The sequence below is a fragment of the Zingiber officinale genome, chromosome 11A (genome assembly GCF_018446385.1).
Source record: "Zingiber officinale cultivar Zhangliang chromosome 11A, Zo_v1.1, whole genome shotgun sequence".
NCBI lineage: Eukaryota > Viridiplantae > Streptophyta > Magnoliopsida > Zingiberales > Zingiberaceae > Zingiber > Zingiber officinale.
Window position 1 is genome coordinate 21,313,915 of NC_056006.1, and position 5,432 is coordinate 21,319,346.

The window sequence follows — 5,432 nt, forward strand, 5'->3', positions numbered from 1 at the left end:
TCAATGAAATTGATTTAAGGATAAAAACACATTTTGGTATTGAGATCAAAGTGTAGTTTAGAAAATGCATGAGAACTTAGCCTAAGTTGACCTTAACCCATATCTCACATCAAATTGACTTGAATGTGGTTTGATACACCTTAGATGTGTGTGAGATATTAGGATCATGAGTTAGGATCAAGGTGCATAGTTTTTGTACCTAGATGAGCCTAATTCAAGAAAAGGAGGATCATAGGGAAAGCTTGTGTACAAGTCATATACATATAGCCCTAAGATTGTGGTCCCAAATTAAAGGGTTTGAAATCATTTCAAAATTGTTTTGAAAAACCTTGATGAAGCTTTCCTAGTGATAGCATTCATCATTGAACATTGTGATACAAAGTTGACTTAACTTTGAATTATTTCAAAGTTTTTGAATTTTGTATCAAGATTTGAAAATGGAAGTTATTCTCATAGAAAACTATTTTTCCATGATAGTATATGTTATGAGGAATGTATCCTCAAAATTTCACATTTTTCGAATTTTCTGGAATTTTTAGGAGTTTCTGAAAATCAGAAATCTCGATTTCAGAGTGTGGATCGGTCACCGGATCGATCCAGGAGTTCTGATCGGTCCGGTGACCGATCCAGATGATCCATGCGATCGGTGAGCGTGGATCGTCCGGGGACCGATCGGGATTCTCGATCGGTCCGGGACCGATCGCGTGCGCTTCGATTTTTCACCTTGGTCCGAAATTTCACCGGAAGTTGGGTTTTGTGGATTTCTAAGGTTTGGAACTCTCAAAGACATTGTTGGTGCAATGGTCAAGGGGAGTTGACCTCTAGGGGAGTCTTACCTAATTGTCAAGAGGAGTTGACTTTTAGGGGAGTTTGTACTCCTTAAGACTCTTGAGGATTAGTGATATGGGATTATCACTAAGTTGATTGTTGAGTTTAGTATCAAGGGGAAATTAAGAGTTTCAATGAAAGGTATGGGACTTTCATTAGGAAGAAACTCTTGACCTTGATACTCTCCTTTGTCTTTTGATGTGTGTCAAAAAGGGAGAGTATTCATTGGAGAATTATTGGAGAACCCAAGTTAGGTTATCGGGTTAACCTAAGCTAAGGAAAGAATGTCAAGGAATGTTCAAGGAAGAACATTGGAATTCTTTTTGATGTGTGTCAAAAAGGGGGAGAATTATTGGAGAGCCCAAGTTAGGTTATTGGGTTAACTTAAGGGAGAATGTCCAGAGAATGTTCAAGGAAAGAACATTGGACATTGGAAGATGATTGAAAACCTAAGTTAGGTTATCGGGTTAACCTAACTTGATTATGGTTTTGTCAAACATCAAAAGGGGAGATTGTTGGTGCAACCTTAGGTCAAGGTTGACTGGTTGACCCGACTCGAGTTGACGTGACTCGAGTTGTATTTTGATGTTTGACTTGGGAGATTGGTGCAACCTTAGGTCAAGGTTGACCTAGTTGTGTTGCATGTTGATTTTGACACTTGTGAGAGAGTTCTATTCTTGATGTGGGACAAGAATAGATGTTTGGGAGATTATTGGTGCAACCGTAGGTCGAGGTTGACCTGGTGACTGATTCGGAAAAGTCCAAGTATGGAGACTTGGCACGAAAAGTCCAAGTAGGGAGCTTGGCATCGAAAAGTCCAAGTATGGAGACTTGACGAAAAGTCCAAGCAGGAGCTTGGCACGAAAAGTCCAAGTATGGAGACTTGGCATCGAAAAGTCCAAGTATGGAGACTTGCACGGGAAAAGTCCCGTGAGTGAAGCCAGGGGGAAAGTCCTAACTGGATGTTAGGCGGTTGGAAAGTCCCGTGAGTGAAGCCGTAGTGGGAAAGTCCTAACTGGATGTTAGGCGTGTGGAAATCCACTGGTGAAGCCGTGGAAAGTCCTGGTGAGTAAAGCCGGGCAAGGAAAATCCAGATGGATCGGGGATGACGACTGGTGTTGGAAAGTCCAAGTAGGTCAAAGGGATTGACCGACACTTGGTGAGAGTTCTAGCAGTCAAGGGAGTGACCGGATGTTAGGGATGAAGTACCAATAGGTCAAGGTTGACCGGATATTGGTTTGGAAGTCTTGGGACTTGGTTTGGGCAAAACCAAGCTCGGATCGGTCACCGACCGATCCAGGATACTTGTTTGCTCGATCGGTCCGGTGACCGATCGATATCGAAACTCTGTTGGTTATCGATCGGTCCGTGACCGATCGCCAGCAACAGAGGCGAAAGAGGCAGCTGATCGGTCCACGCATCGATCAGTTATGTCCCGATCGGCCGGGACCGATCAGAGACGATGTCGCGAAGCACAGCCAGAGTTGGGATCGGCCTGGACCGATCCAGAGCCCGATCGGTCCACGCATCGATCGAGTACGCATGTAAGGTTCAGACTAACCGATCGGTCCGGGACCGATCAAGATAGGCCTGATCGGTCCGTAGACCGATCGGGGTTCGTTGTGACGCAACGGCTAGTTTCTTCGCTCTTCTTCGCAGTATAAAGGGGTCGAGGGCTGCTGCTGCACAACTTCTTCTTTTCTTCTAGAACTTCCGTTCTTCTGCTGCTAAAGCTTCTGACTAGTTTCCTGCTGTTGTAGGCGTCGCTTGAAGCTGCTGCTTCATCCAGTCGAAGAGAAGGCAAGTAAGCGAAGGTTTTACAGTTGTATTGTATTTTGCTTCTTGCTGTATACTCCTTCTTGTATTGCTTTTGCAAAACTTTGTGGCGAGGTTTCTCCACCCAGAAGGAGTAATTATTAGCCGGTTCTCCGGGGACTCATCCACCGACGGATTAATAGGGCTCGTCCATCTTACAGACATGCCGAGGAGTAGGAGTTTATCTCCGAACCTCGTTACATCGACGCGTTGAGGTTTGATCTTCTTGTTTTCGTTTCTTGTTCTTATTTCCGCTGCGCTAACCCTAGTTTGTAGAAAGAAACGCGAACGATTTGGGGCGACTATTCACACCCCCCTCTCTAGCCGAGGACCATCGATCCCAACACATCCTCTTTGACAGAAACCTCGGCTTTAACTGAATCAAGGGAGGTGTTCAAGGAAGTTATTTCATCTTCCTTCAGCTGCAGGGCTTTGAGTTTTTTAGCCAATTCTGCTTCATAATCAACCTTTAGTTTGCCAATTTTGGAAGTTAATTCTTGGTTGAGGTCCGTAGATGATTTGAATTGTGCTTGAAGACTTTCAATCTGAGCTTCAAGTTGCTTCTTGGCAGCAGCAGAAAACGCGGTAGAAGATAACTCAGTAACCTGTTGTCTCAACTGATCATTCTCAGATCTTAGTTTCTTGTTCTCATTATATAAATTGTGCATCAGTCGAGATAAACCATGTTTTCTATCCACCGCTGGAAATATAATAAAGGGCCATAAGATAATCGCTAAGAAATAGAGAGTAGACATTAGTAGACATACCTGATTCTCCTTATGGGAGAAACGGTCAATTGCTTCAGGAGTATTGAGTTCTTCAAAAATGGGACGAACTTTATCCCAAGCGCCGGCGAAGGAACCACCTAGCAATATGGGGAGGACATGAATAGTAGAAGAACCAACAGAGAAGGAGGAAGTAGGAATGGTTGGAGGAGCAAAGACTAAATAAGAAGAAGGTGAGGAAGGTAAAGACCCAGAAGTTGGAATAGATAGAGGAAAAGTGAAAGAGACATCACCAGAAGGGCTGGCATTAGAGAAGGGTGAAGCAGGAAAAATGAGAGAAGGGTAGAGTTCGGCCAACGTAGGTTCATCAGAAGGAGGGTCAGCAGGAACAAAACCTTCTGAAACCTGTTCATCAGCCGGAAGGACAAGCCTCCTTTTGGATGGAGGAATTCTGGTAAGTTTACGCCCCGGGCGTTTGCCGGTAACAAGTTCAGCTATGGATTTATTGGGGCTACCGGAAGATGTGAGTTCAATGATGGGAAGAGGAGCAGATGAGGAAGCAGCAGTAGCCATTGGTGAAGTAACAGCGGGTAGAGAAATAGCAAGGATCTCCGTAGAAGGACCTTCAGGGACCTCAAGAGCTTCAAGAACCCCCAAAGAACTGGGTGCCTCCGCTAAAGGAGCCGACTCTTCGATTGAAGGGGGAGGAATAATAGCAGCCAGAAGTTCGGCTTCCTTGGCACGAATTGCATCCTCTTCTAGACGTAGTTCTTCGTTAATCAAAGCGTCATAAAAGCTCTCCACTACATAGAAAAGAAAAATAGTTTAGTTAGTTAAAAGCAAGAAGAAAGAAACAAGGTGTTACCTAAAGGAACTTGAGTATCAGGTTTGATGGGGCTTAAGCCAAATAGGTATAGAAGATCGACTCTCAACCACTTGGGAATAGAAAGTCGATGGCCTAAGAACTTCTCACTATAGACAGGAAAAGAGGGATGAAGATGAAACTCCTTGACATTGGGCAAGGGGGCAAGAAGGATTTCCAGGCATGCGACCAAGGAATGGGTCCTAGAAACTTTAGGAAGAAAAAATGAGATTTCCAAGCTTTGAGAGACGAGGGCATATCCTCAAAAAGAACCATTTTGGTTCGTGAATGAAACAAGAAAACACCAGGTTCCGAACATTTGGGATAAGAGAACATGAAGAAATTTTGAGGAGTAGGAGGAATATCCCGCAAGCGAAACAGCATGTAAGTACCACATAGATAACGAAATGCGTTGGGGGCAAATTGTTGCAAAGGAATATCAAAATACTGACTTATTTCAATCAAGAAAGGAGGAATGGGAAACATTAAACCTCCTATAAACTAATCCTTGAAAAAGGTTACCCAATTAGCAGGGGGACGATGAGGACGATCATCCGATTTTGGGATTATGATGTCATATTCCCGGGGAATTTCATACTGCCGACGGATGGCTAGCCTCACATCTTTATCAAAGGAAGAAGACATGTGGGCATACCAAGGAGCAATTGCTTCCTCAGCCATAGACAAGAGTGTAGGCCAGCAAAAATAGGTTAATTAATGAAAGCAAGAAAGAAAATCGTCGAGAAACGGTGAGCACGAGGTTGGTCGAAGACTGCAGCAAGAAAAGAACGCTAAGGAAGAGAAAAGAAGGGGCAAAGTTGAAAAGAAGACGAAGGGTTTAGGGTTTGAAAAGCAAACAACCGTCGTCAGATCAAAACACTTTTATTTCAGCAGACGTTGAGGATCACAGGAAAAAGGCAAAGACTTACGTGACGTGGCAGCCAGAAAAAGTATATGTCATACCATCATGAAAAAACATTTATATTGGATGTGACAGATCGGATCACGCTGGGGTTGGTAACACCTCGGGGTACACTTCTAACATTCTCTCACCCGAAGAAGAGTCAATCACCAGCTAGGAAGCTTAGAAAGAAGACGTAATTAACTGGATATAATAATGTGAAAAGGACTGAATTTTGACTAAGCCTAGGCTAAGGACAAAAACATTTAAAGATAGAGATTTAGGCTAATAACATATTTTA